Raw genomic sequence first — 13,997 nt, forward strand, 5'->3', positions numbered from 1 at the left:
ATTCAGAAGTGTGGGACCCTCAAATTCAGAAGTGAGGGACTCTGCCTGGGGCAGAGCTTTGATGGAGAGCTGTTGAACTGTTTAGGGAAATAACGTCAAAACTTCCTTTGCTGGACTTTTGAGGCTCCTCCCTCCTGCAACGCCTGGGACTCCCAGCAACTCCCAGCCCTGCAGCTCCCACTGCCTCCCTACAATCCCCCCCCCCAGCTTCCGGTGCACCCTGGGCCCTCTGGCCCTGCCTTCCTTTGCTACTGTAGTGGCAGCCAAGCCCCCTCACACCCACATCCCTTTTATGGTTAGACAGTCTTCTATTCTACCTTATTATTGTACAAAAATAATAATCAGGGGTATGCAACAATGTAGACCTTCATGGGTTGCCTTTCAAGTAGACCTACTTTGAGCAAACAATTTGGGGTGCTCCAATACCTTATTTTGGGGTGACTTCAGTTTTTCCACAGCTACTGCATGCTGAGTCCCTACGTGCATCTACGTAACGATCTACCACAATGCCAAGATCCCTTTCCTGGTCATTCACCACCAACACAGACCCCATCAGAATACAGTATATGTGGAGCTGGGATGTGTGTGTGCATGTGTGCATCTCTATTTACTGCAATGTGCTTCATGCATTGAATCACATTTGCCGTTTTGTTGTCATTCCCAGGAAAAGCAGCAGTACAGCAGGTGTGTGTGTGTGTGTGTGTGTGTGTGTGTGTGTGTCTGCGTGCTGAGGAAGAACAAGTGCCTGGATGCTTCTAGCAAAGGTACAGAAGAGCATGGCATCATACATGTAAAAAGTACATGGGCATTGACATGGTAAATGGATATCCAACTTAAGGCACCCCGAGTTGATCTTATTGCTGCTTGTCCCTGGTGTTCATGGGGAAGGGGAGATTTTACCCAGGGACATCCTGGTTCATGGCTCTCTCTTTTTAGCCCAGGGGTGGCTAATCTGCAGCCCCCAGATGTTGTTGAACTACAACTCCCATCAGCCCTGAGCTTTGACCATTCTGATTGGGGCTGATGGGAGTCCAAGACCATCTGAAGGGGCACAGTTTCCCCAACCCCATTTGAGCCGCTAGACCCTGCGCAAGCTCTGCTCTCTTTCCCACTGCCTTTGGAGCCTACATGTTCAGCAATCGCTTACGAAAACACAGCTTGCAAAGCAAGTGACCTTCATCAATTACAGGCCTTTGGCTTTGCTGTATCCATAACTCTGCAGCTGTGTCACTGTGTTTTCGCTCAGATGCTTTCCCTTCTCCAAGGTTCGTTTTCTTGATACTCCCACATCAAGAGCTAAAAGATAATTCTCCCTCCGCCTGCGTGTCTTCCGCCCTCCTCCACCTGTTTGATATCTGTAACTTGCATCAAGGCTATGTGAACTCTTCCTCTCTCATCAAGGTCCCCGGTTTAGATTTCTCTCTTGAAGGCTAAATCGCCTCTGTACAGAACTCCCCTTCAAAATAAGGTTAAAAGAAGAAAATGGTCTCCTTATTTGAGCTCCTATGAATTAAAATTGCAGCTTCCATGAAGGTTACTATGTATTTTCCCTCAAATAATTTTTCCAAAAATAAGCAAAAATAAGTTTTGCATATGTCATTAGCTAACAGATGAATCATTGGTTTTATAACTATAAAATTGTAGAATCTAAGAAAGATAGAATTGGAAGGAACCCCAAGTGTCATGCAGTCCAACCCCTTGTAGGAATCACAGCTGGCTTTAAAGCACCTGGCTTCTTCCAAAAAATCTTGGGAAATGTAGTATGGTAAGGGTGCCGGGAAGTGTAGCTTGGTGAGGAGCAAACTAAAGTAAGTAAAAGGTAGTCTCTGCTGGATGGTACTTATGATCTTATGGGTCTTAAGGGTTCTGAGAAACATCCATCTAGTCCAGAAATCAATTTCTGACAGGTCAGCCATAACCTGGCAAGATGAAAGCCAAATGGAAGCCTTGTGGTTGTGTGTTCTGGACAATGTTGTACTACAGCCACCCCAAATGGAGCAAGTGCACAGGTTGGGAGTGCTCTCTTGGGCTTGCTGATCAGAAGGTCAGTGGTTCAAAACCCTGCGACAGGGTGAGCTCCTGTTGCTCTGTCCCAGCTTCTGCCAACCTAGCAGTTCAAAAGCATGCCAGTGCAAGTAGATAACGAGGTACTGCTGCGGTGGGAAGGTAAACGGTGTTTCTGTGCGCTCTGGTTTCCATCACGGTGTCCCATTGGTTTTGTCATGCTGGCCACATGACACGGAAAGCTGTCTGTGGACAAACGGCGGCTCCCTCGACCTGAAAGCGAGATGAGCACTGCAACCCCATAGTCACCTCTGACTGGACTTAACTGTCCAGGGGTCCTTTACCTTTACCTTTTAACTTTTTGCCATCAGCCTTTCTCAAGTGGCTGCAGTGGAAAGCAGTGCATTTTCTTAGCTTCTGCTGGTGTGCAGACAACAACTGTTCTTTGACACAGATGGCCTAGCCACAGTGACCTATGAACCTCAAGATCGGATTATCATAGTTCACCCTGTGTGGGGCTGCCTTTAAGGTTAGCCTAGAAGCTGCTGGATGGCACTTCCTTCCCCAAACACATAACACCTCTCTGGAAGGGGAAGAAGGCTCTCTCTACTTCAGAACAGTGGGGCATGGTGGCTGGGTCAATTTCTGTGCTGGCAGCGGATGGGATGAGGTGGCACAAACCTTTTTTAGAATAGGAACACAGAAACATAGGAAGCTGTCTTCTACTGAGTCAGACCACTGGTCCATCTCGCTTAGCACTGTCTACCCTGACTGGCAGCAGCTCTCCAGGGTTTCAAGCATGTGTCTCTCCCGGTCCTACCTAGAGATGTAGAGCAGAGCACTAGCACCTCCTGGCCCATCTGCCTGATGGATAGTCTTGCCAGGCTACACACTTGTTACCTAGAAGTAACAAAAGGCTCTTGCTTAAGCTCAGACAACAGGATGCAGTTGTCACTGTAAGGAGCTGTGAAAGCTGTTTGAAGCCTTAATTGTAATATTCAGGCAGAGGGCATCCTCGGTAGTGGTGCCCACCCTGTAGAATGCCCTCCCATCAGATGTCAAGGTGATGAGTAATTCTATAACCTTTAAGAGGCATCTGAAGGCAGCCCTGTATAAGGGAAGCCTTTAAAGGTTTAATGTTGTTGTTTTTTTAATATGCTGGAAGCTTTTTTAATATGCTGGAAGCTACCCATATTTTTTATTTTTATTATTATTATTATTATTATTATTATTATTATTATTATTATTATTATTGCCGATGCAATGCAGTGCACAATGCAGTACTGATCTTGCATAGCGGACCATGCCCCCAATGAGACAAGGTATAAAAAACCCTAGTGCCAGGGATACCTTAGGTTCTGTGTGTCTTTTACAGTTGTGTAAAGGAGCCAAGGTAAGATTGTGCCATTTTTGCCAGTGCTGCATGACCAGCCAAAGTTGTTGAAATGCCTTATTCCATAGATGAGGATTTAAAGGAATAGAAGAAGCTCACCATTGCATCCATCTGAAAATCCTAGCCCAGTGATTCCCAATTAACTTAGTACTGCAGAACCCTTGTTTTTCAAAAGCCAAGCCATGGACCCCCTACTTTTGAAAATGTTGATATCTCTATCGTAGTTTTTGCTATGTGATTGGCGCTATGAACACACCTTTGGGTCCCCAGGCCACCAGTTGGGAACTACTGTCCTAGCCAGAATATGCATTGAGGAGTGAGCCACATACATCCTATAGTTAATAGGAACTTGTCGTTGTCACAGGGAGCATTTAATATGTTTCTGATTCTTTCAAAGCACAGTTTAGCTGAGCTTCCCCTTTTCTTTTGTCTGCCCCTTTCTTGTACAGGCTTTCTCTGGGCCAAGTGGAGAAATTGCAGATGGAAGAGAATACAGATTATATTTTTGCATTCTTCTAGCTGTTACACTTCAGATTCACAATACCTTGCTTGTTTTGTTTTCTCCCCCCAGCGCTTCCGGGCCATCTGCATTTGTGCTACTTACAAAGAGATCTGGGCATCACTTGTTTATGCATTCCATGCCTCCACAGCTTTAGATGATCTAACAGAAAACCCGAGTGAGAAAGCAATGTTCTGATAAGCATGTAACAAAGAACAGTTTCAAGCTGGTAAACTCCTCACATTTCACACTGTATGTACACAAAGATATGAAGCCTTTTCTAAACACACACACATTTTCCCCCCTTTGGCTAGGCTTCCATTTCTCATAAACAAAAGAAAGGTCTCGTTTTCTCCAGGGTTTCTTTTAAAGATCATGTGCTATACAGGTGAGATTCGCCCCTTGAACTATGAATTAATGAACTAAGACTAATTACCACAGTCTAGGTTTGCACTCCAATTCACTGACCAGGATTTAAGAGAAAGGGCTGTAGCTCCATGTTAGAGCACTTGCTTCTCATGCAGAAAGTCCCTGGTTCTATCCCTGGCGTCTTCAGGTAGGGCTGGAAAAGTCCTGCCTGAAACCCTGTAGAGATTTTACCAGGCAGTGTTGACAGTTCTGAGCTTGATGGACCAAGGGTCTAACTCAGTTTAAGACCTCGTATGCTGGCAGTGTGAGCACAACCTGTTTCTTGCTCATGACCTCAATAGTTTTATAGCGTAGGGGTGGAGATACACCACCTCACCCCTATGCAACGGCCGGCTGCTTCACCTGTGTTGAGGAACAGCCCTAGCCAATCAGCTTGCAGGGTGGGTGTGGCCGTGGGCCATTTAATCTTGGTGCAGCCAGCCAGCTCCCTCTTCCTTGCCTCTTCGTCGGGTCTCCCTGCCCACCCACCCTCTTTTCATGCTTTGCTCTGAGATGACCTTGCTATGGCAATTGTCAGTCGCCATGTTGTTGTGGCCGGGTAGGAATTTTTTCCACTTGGCAAATTGGCACCGGCCATTTGGTTCCCACCCACCTAGTAGCAATCGTCACAACTTTTGTGAGGTTAGGCACTGGGTATGCCTTTGTTTGGTTGGAGGGGAGGTTGTTGCCTTCTCCTGCCCCTCCTCAGTAAGTGTTCCCTGTTAAAGGGATCAGGGTGTGAGTACTGTCTGAAGCCTTGGCGTGGGCTAGGGCCATGTCACAGCCCCTACGGGGACCCCTCGAGGTGGTGCCACTATCTGATGTAAGTTATATCAGTGGTTTACCCTTCCGTGGACTCCCTGCAGATGGGCAGCAGTCAAGATATAGCCTGGCTTCACCCCAATGCCTAAGCCAAACCATTCACATCTGTAATCAATAAAGTTGTGGCCTATTTGAACCCATAAACCAAAATACTCCGTGTCAGTGTGATTTATTGTTCTCCTGGGAACTTTGTGGCTCAGGTGTCTTGGTGCACAAATGCAGGAGTGCTGAAAGTCTTTGGCCCGCCTTTAACTACCTTGCCATCCTTATGCAGCACAAAAAAATGTACAGTCTGATAGGGCATGCTTTTAAAAAAATCAATTAGCCTATAATATTTGGTTCATTGCAGGCAGAAATCAAAAGGTAAGACATTGGGGCACCTGGAAGTGCTAAGAAAAGTGCCAGCGTCCCCCAAATAAGAGCTGGTATGGTTGTAATAGTTCGCGTGGCGGTCTAAGATATTCCCAGTCATCTATAAAGCAAGCCCAACCAACCTCACAGGATTATTTAAAGGTGACTTGAAGAACTATATGTGGCATATAGTATATGCCTTTCTGAGCTCCTTGGAGGAAGGGCAGAATAAAACAACTTAAAATATCTGAGCTTTCTTTATGTCAGGGTTTGAAAACTTGTGGCACTCCAGATGTTGTACTCCAGTTCCCATCATCCCTGACCATTTTGGCCATGCTGGTTGGGGCTGATGGGGGTTAACAATGTCTGAAGGGACCCAGTTTCCCCAACCTGGTTAAGAGGCTTGAGGCCTTTTCCTGAATTGTCCCACAAAAGTGAAGGAATCACATCTTCTCCTGCACCTCCTGCTAGTTTATGGGGCACAGGACAGGCTGTCTGGCACACCCAGGTCTCTCCTCCAAGAGAAGGAACAGTCATAGAGATCAAGAGGAACAGCTAGGGCAAGTGCCACCTCTGCCCCCAGCACCTGTCCCCCAAGGTGGCCACCTCAATCTGCCTAACAGTAGGGCCGCTTTTATGGGGTAATTTTTTAAAGGGTACTAAAAGAAACCTCTGCCTTCCCTTTAGGTGTCTGTGGAGGAAGCTTAGCATCTTATTGGCTGAATAATACCCCCAGCATTCCAAGGGACATAATTTTAATATGTCTAAAGTTGCCACCAACAAGTAAACAAACCCTGCAATGCACACAAGACAGCATGAAGGGACAGCTGCAGAGCTAAGTTCTGAAAATCATCTTTTGTGAGAACTGAACTTGATCATTACGGGCACTATATGATTCTCGTACTTTATATGTTACAGAGGGTCCCTACATGTTTCCACTTTAGAGCTTGAAATCCCAGGAAGTCTTCTCTGCCTATGTAGTCTTTGTGTACGCAGCCACCATATATTAACGTTTTGACTTCGCAGTTCTGACTGCTTTAAAATCTCTCCAGCCCAATTCCATGCATATCTTTTCCAGAAGAAAGCTCTCCTAAGTTCAGTAGGTCTTTCTTTGAGATAGAGTTTGCAGCTAACACTGCCAAGTTGGAGAAAAGCCCACATGGCCTTTAGCAGCTGCATGAAACCTTCCACAGCAGGCTGATAAACAGTATCATCTACCCTATCAAGATGTGATTAAAAGCACTTCAATACTAGTTGGATAAAAAGTTACTGACCTTCGCCTTTCTTACAGGGCTGCTGTGATGACAAAATAGGGACCAAAGAGCCATGGACACTACCCTGAGCTCAATGAAAGAAAGGTGCAATCCTGTGCACGTCCACCTAGAAGAAAAACCCACAGAGTTCAATACGTTTTAGTTCCAGCCAGATAAGTGGGTATATAATTGCAGCAATAATGACAATGCCATTTACCGTATTTTTCGCTCTATAGGACACACCCGACCATAGGACGCACCTAGTTTTAGAGGGGGAGTACAAGGGGGAAAAATTATCTCCCTCTCTGCACAGTGCGCCTTCAGCGAAGCGGAAGGAGAAACGGAGCCCCTTCCATTTCTCCTCCCACTTTGCTGAAGGGGCGCTGCGCAGAGAGGGAAAGCTGCGCAGTGCTTCTCCAGTGAAGCGAAGCCAGGAGAGTCTTGCTCTCCTGGCTTCAGCGAAAGAAATATGAAGCCTCTGGAGTGCAGCGGGAGCTCCTGCTGTGCTCCGGAGGCTTCAGGTGGCTATCCCTGAAGCCTGGAGAGCGAGAAGGGTCGGTGCACACCGAACCCTCTCACTCTCCAAGCTTCAGCGAAAGCAACGGGAAGCCTCCGGAGCGTGGCGGGAGCGCTCCCGCTGTGCTTTGGAGGCTTCGCGTTGCTTTCGCTGAAGCCATGGAGCCTGCATTCGCTCCATAAGATGCACACACATTTCCCCTTAATTTTTGGAGGGGAAAAAGTGCATCTTATAGAGCGAAAAATACAGTAATATATCTTGGTCTTCTGCAATAAATACCCATAACAGCTTACCAAAAAAATTAGAAAAGTATGTATACATACCCTCCAACATTTCTCCAATGAAAATAGGGATGTCCTATTTCATAATAATAATGATGATGATGATACTCTGGGTGGCTTCCAACACATATACAGTGGTAACTCGGGTTACATACGCTTCAGGTTACAGACTCCGCTAACCCAGAAATAGTACCTCAGGTTAAGAACTTTGCTTCAGGATGAGTACAGAAATCATGCTCCGGTGGCGCGGCGACAGCAGGAGGCTCCATTAGCTAAAGTGGTGCTTCAGGTTAAGAACAGTTTTAGGTTAAGAACAGACCTGCGGTACTTAACCCGAGGTACCACTTTAAAACCATAATAAAACTATATAGGGCTGCCTTCAGATATCTTCTAAAGGTTGTATAGTTACTTATCTCCTTGGCTCTGGGGTCACATAACTCCATACCCTCCAACATTTCTCCAATGAAAATAGGGACATCCTAAGGAAAAGCAGGACCATCTGGGATCAAATCAAAAACTGTGATGGCTTCTGTAAATTTGGGGTGTCCCTGGAAAATAGGGACACTTGGAGGGTCTGCTGTATATAAATTCATAAACATGTTTCAAGAGCTGGTTAAAAACAACCACCACAACCCAAAGATATCTTTGTAAAAAGGATCTCCTAGTCAAATCTCACTTTATCACCAACTATTAGAGTTTCTGGAATTTGCACATCATTCACAAAATTCACATTTAGACTGGCTAAAATCCTTCACCAACAGTTCACAAGTAGGGGCACCATAGGCCACAATCACAACACAAATTTAAAGCCATGCATTTGAAACCACTTTAAACAGTCATGGATTCCTCCAAAGAGTTCTGGGAGCTGTTGTTTGTTCAGGATGCTGAGAGCTGTTAGGAGACCGCTACTCCTGACAGAGAACTGCAGTTCCCAGCATTCCCTGGGAAAGGGGGTTGATTATTATACCACTCTAGGAACTGTAGTTCTGTGCAAAGTAAAGAATGTCTTCCTTCATTAGCAATAAAGAATAAAATTTCAGGGATCCTGACTAGCGCTTAGAAAAACAGAGGGAAGCATTGGCCTTGACAGACATGTGAGCAAGAAAGGCCTTTCTTTTTTTACAAAAGGAAGAAAATGAAAAACAACTTTTCCCAGAACTGAAAGTCCTCTCCCAGGCTAACATTTCAGAAATTGCTGACGTATGTGAATGAAAAACAGGCGATAACGGGGCACCTTGGGCTGTGCCTTCCCATGGCTCGGATCAGCCCCCCCTTTGCCAGCTGCGTTCCCTCCCCTCCTCCCCTCTCTTGCAAAAGTGATACTTCCCAAGCCTTCAGCAAAGCACAGTTCTTGCGTGGCCCCCATCTGCAGGTGCAGCCGAGGCCTTGGCAAGGGGGAAGGATGGTTATCGCTTCAGAAAACAGCAACACTGTCTTGTAATCCTTCCTCAAGGTCTTGGCCAAAGGATAAATTCTGAGGGAGAGGGACGTGGAGCACAGAGGAGCCCCGGCAACTGATCAGGTAAGACTCATTGCGAGGAGTTCCTCTTCACATTGGGAGCAGGAGACAAGTCCAGCGCCTTCGGTGTTCCGGGCACTTTTTGGGGAGATTTTTCTACTTTTTCTTGCAACGCTATGGCACTAGTAAGAGATTTCCTGGGGTTACAGAGGAGTTTTCTTGCATTGTGCCACTCTTTAAAGCAACGAAATCACTTTTTGTTCAGTCTTTTTCTTCCTGCCGCACGTTGGTCCATATGTGAGTGTCTTTTCTTTGAGATATCTAGTTCTTGTGTTTTAGATGCTGTTGAAAGAAGCAGTGAATGGGGGCACTGCAAATAAATTAATGTTTCCTCATGTGGAAATGTAAATGGGTGCATAGGGAATATATTTGTGTGTGTTTCATGTATGTTTTTCTTCTAGGTTTCTTGGCGACCTCTGTTACAAGCTGCAGGATTCCTGTCCATACTTGCTCGTTGTTCCTTTTTCCTATGCATATACTTCTTTGAGAATCTGATCTAAAGAGGCATACGGCATGGGAAAATGGGGCGATTGAGGTGCTCCACCGCCCTGCTCTTCTGCGGCAAGACATCTTCCACAGGCAAAATGTGGGGAGCGGGGGGGGGGAGGACTTCTGAGTAAACTGGGCTGTAGGGTTGATTTGCAAAACCGCTTGTATGAGAACCTTGCATGAATTCTAAAGATTATTATTTTGCATGCCAGTTAGGTTTTTGAATGTGAAAGGGTACTTAAAAACAGGTTCTTTAATCTAATAAGCAGGTTAGCTTTGGCTGTAATTCAAAGTGTAGTGAATCATGCTTTTTTAAAAGTGAGTTAGCATTTGATTTAGGAAATCTGTTATGTAGAGCTCATTTAGAATTGCCACCTTTTCGTAGTCAAAGGATCGGTGCTTTTAACGGCTGCATAGTAGGCAAAATTCAACAGGTGCAGCTTTCCCCAGCACAGGGAATCAGTTAATAGGAAATGCTCTATCTGTTTATTTCTGTCTTGCTAAAGGCAAGTGTTTCTCAGTAAGGAAGCCTGGGTGTGATTATGTGATATTATATTGTTAGAATATAAGAGAACATAAAACTAATTTTCTTCTTTGTTTCATCCACAGATCATTTTTCATGTAACTCTCAATGTTAAAGCAGCGGGGGAATCGTTGCCTTACTTTTTTTAAAGATCTGTTTCGAGATTGTTGCATCCCTTTCAGTTCAATTAATTTTCTAATTCTTACTCATCTGTATAGAATTGCTGTGTAATATGCCTATATGTTTTCTGACAGAACTTTGCATAATGATGTGCTGAATTTAATGATGTATTGAATTTTAAGCATACACTGCAATAATGTTCAAAAAGTACAAGTTCATAAATGCTATCAATTTGTGGGAAAATGTGGTTGCTTTGATTGTTTTGTGTCACCTTTCCTGGCTTCATTCAGTTTGTAAATGTGCTTCCCCTTTGAGTTGCTGAACAATAAAAGAACTCTTGACTGCACTTATGCCTCTTATTTATTTTGCATTAAGACGGGTGGAGTGAGAGCGAGGGAAGAAATAGAAACCGTGTGTTATTGTAGCAATGCTTTCGCTTAGCCGGACTGGGAAATTAGTTTGGGGTGATTCAATGTGTTTGTGGGTGCCTCAACATCTTTTAATTTAAATCTAGGTGCCTCTGCACACACACACACACACACACACACACACAACCAATGATCCCGAAACTGTAACGTTACACAACAAGCAAACAACTGGTGCACTGGTTCACGGTGTGGTAATTGTATATTGAAACACAATGGCACTTGGGGTTCACTGCAGTGTGGTTAAGCAAAAGCAACATTTCAACATCTTCTTAAAAGGCTGCTTGGCAGCACACATGCTCCTAAACCCCATGGAAACCAGAGAAGTTTAAGTACACTTTTAAAACATTTAGGTTCCACCAAAACCGGGCATTCCGGGGTGCTGAGGTTACTCTGCATTGAGGGCAGGAGCTCCTCATCTCGAAACCAGCTCTGTGTGTTGAAATCTCATCAATAACTACTTGTTCAAACTGGGGTGGGGAGGGATAAAATTGGGAACTCTTGCACAGAAACACAGGTAGCTGCCTTATATACATTGCTCCATCTAGTTCAGTATTGCCTACACTGACTGGCAACAGCTTTCCAGGGTTTCACACAGGGGTCCCTCCGCTCTGTAACTGAAGACACTTGTCTGCTAACTACGTAGATGCTCTGCCACTGAGCAACAGCTATTCCCCTTGCTTTTTTATTTATTGAGAGAAGCTAAGTGCAGGGGACAATTGGGTAGAAACTCAACAGGTAAAGTTTTCTCCATGAATAAGGATGCAGTGATAGGGAAAGCCTCATCTGTTCATTTATATGGACAGAGGCTTTGTGTCTTTAACAACTGCCTGAGAGACAAATGAACAGGAGCTTTCCTTATCACAGCACCCCCACTTTTGAACAGGGAATAAACTTCACATGTTAAATTTCTACTTACTTTGCAGCTGCTAAAAACACAATGCTTCTATCCATATAAAAGGTGAAAAGAAAAGGGGTGCTAGGGCATTTCTTTTTACATATATTTAGTTGAAAATGCACCCCCTCTCCTGCAAAAAAACCCATACACACTCTCTTTCAAATACAGTATTAAGAACAACTGGGGTCAGTGATAATAGGGAATAAAAAGCCATAGAATGCATTTATTCCAATATTTCCTTGAAACTCTGTAATGTACTTTTAGGGTATGTTGCTGTTGGGTTGGGGTTGTTTTTTTTTTATAAAAGAATGGAAATGGTTTATTGAATTTTTACGGATAAATTGCAAACAGATAAAAACATTGTAATAACCTGCAGTTTTATAATATATATTTAAAGTAGATGAATAAATGAGCAAATTAAATGAATTTGGATATGCAGAAGATATTAAAAAATAAATTTAAGGAACCACAGAAAGAGGAGGAAGGAAGTCAAGTTTTGACATGTTAAAATGATTGTATAATTAATGAAATGTATAAAACTGAAAAGTATATATATATATATATATATATATATATATATATATATATAATATTTTAAAAAATGCTGCGCCATATCCATATCCATATGCAATGGCAGGATTCAGCCCCGCTTCTTAGCTAAATCATACAGCCGAGTCTCTCAGACGCTGAAGTTTTTTTTTTAAAAAAATATTTTATTAAGGGTTTTCTTGTTTTCCAGTGTAAGTGTAATGCCTCGTATTTTTTTCTTCCATGTAACATTTTTACAAATCCGTTTCATTTATTGAGGCATTAGGGGGAGAAGAAAAAAAAAGAAAAAAAGAAAGGGGGTGGAGGGAGGGGAGATGGGTGGGGGTGGGGTCGGGTAGCGTTGTTTCTATTATGCTTAATGTATGTAGAGTTTGGTGTCAGTGTGGGTTGGGTTTTTTTTTTAAGTTATCTGGCTCATAGAGAAATCCACAGCTCAGCAGTGCAACCCTATGTATATTTACTCAGAAGTTAAGTCTCACTATGTCCTAATGGGTCTTACATGGAAGTCTGCACAGGATCACAGCCCACGTTTGCAATGTGCTGCTTAAATATGTGAATTGTTACTCAGTTACTAGCTCTGTGCCTGGAACCAATCATTTCGTTCATTCACAGATATCTATTGGGGCACATGTCTCTTGATAGGCTATCGAACGAAATGGTTGAAGCTCCAGCTCTCTGGGTAGCAGAACTTAGAGATAAGCATTCAGTGTCCTATCATTAAAAAACTTAGCAATGAATAATAGATTTAAGTGGTCTGGGGTTTGTACAAGTAAGCAGCCAGCCTATGAGTGTTAGTTCAAGGGTCTCGAGGAAAGCAACACAATTTGAAGACTCTCATGGATTATATATACAGGGAGAATCAGGCTGCAATCCTATGCCCAGGTACTTGGGAGTGTGCCCCATTGAACTCAGGGTGGGGTCAGGGGGCATGTCCAAAAATATTGATGTTCAGCCTTCCTTCTCTTTTCCAAGAAAACTAATATAAAGGTAGACAGAACTCCTGAAGCTCTAGTAGTTGGGTAAAGAGGGGTGGTGGCTTTACAGCAGGCACAATGTGGGTTGCCATACAGGTTCAGCTCAAGGATGAGAAAAGTTTCACCTGTTAAAATGCTCCCCCTGCCCTTTGCGTCTGAACACCCTACAATCTTCGCTGATTTATCGCTCCCGTTCCCACCTACAGTGGTACCTCGGGTTAAGTACTTAATTCGTTCTGGAGGTCCGTTCTTAACCTGAAACTGTTCTTAATCTGAAGCACCACTTTAGCTAATGGGGCCTCCCACTGCCACCATGCCGCTGGAGCACGATTTCTGTTCTCATCCTGAAGCAAAGTTCTTAACCCGAGGTACTATTTCTGGGTTAGCGGAGTCTGTAACCTGAAGTGTATGTAACCCGAGGTACCACTGTATATCTCAACAAAATAATGGCGAATGCTTAAAACAGGGAAAGCTTCTAGATATTTAAAATGCAGCTTAGGGAGCCAAAGAGAAGATGGGAGCCTCCTTTGGCAATGAACCTGCTGCTTTTCTGGTCTGATCCTGTGCAGAAACAACGGAACACACACCATGGTGGGGTGGCATTAGTATCCACTTTTGGCTTCTTACAGACATGCATTTTACAGATGCATTTTAAGCAGCTGTCAATGCATTGTTCCTCAGATGCTCATGGCATAGGTTGTATTGTTAAATCCAAACTTCTGTTAAGCTATTAGAATGAAACAGTGGTTGCCCCAAAAGGTTGGCACCATCTGGTTTACTAGTGGCTTGCAAATTACGTTGCGGCCCAGGCATCCATGCAAATGTAGCAGAACAGGTTAAAAGGATCTCCCCTCTACAGATGCCAGGTATAGCTATTGTGGTATCTGTTTGCCCAAAGAAAGAGAGCCTCAGGGCACATGCAGAGTGCCGTTATCTTTTTAAACCACAACTTTTCATAAAATAGTCAGAGTA

At 44.0% G+C, this 13,997-nt stretch overlaps 1 long non-coding RNA gene across 1 annotated transcript; it reads left to right on the top strand.

The window, feature by feature from the left end:
* The first annotated feature begins 8,607 nt into the window (after positions 1 to 8,607).
* LOC128414080 (uncharacterized) lies at positions 8,608 to 10,525 on the top strand. Its single transcript, XR_008330576.1, has 2 exons — positions 8,608 to 9,050; positions 10,146 to 10,525. It is a non-coding gene; the product is annotated as an uncharacterized LOC128414080 (long non-coding RNA).
* The last annotated feature ends 3,472 nt before the right edge of the window (positions 10,526 to 13,997 follow it).

The sequence above is a fragment of the Podarcis raffonei genome, chromosome 5 (assembly GCF_027172205.1).
Source record: "Podarcis raffonei isolate rPodRaf1 chromosome 5, rPodRaf1.pri, whole genome shotgun sequence".
In the NCBI taxonomy this organism is placed as follows: Eukaryota; Metazoa; Chordata; class Lepidosauria; order Squamata; family Lacertidae; genus Podarcis; species Podarcis raffonei.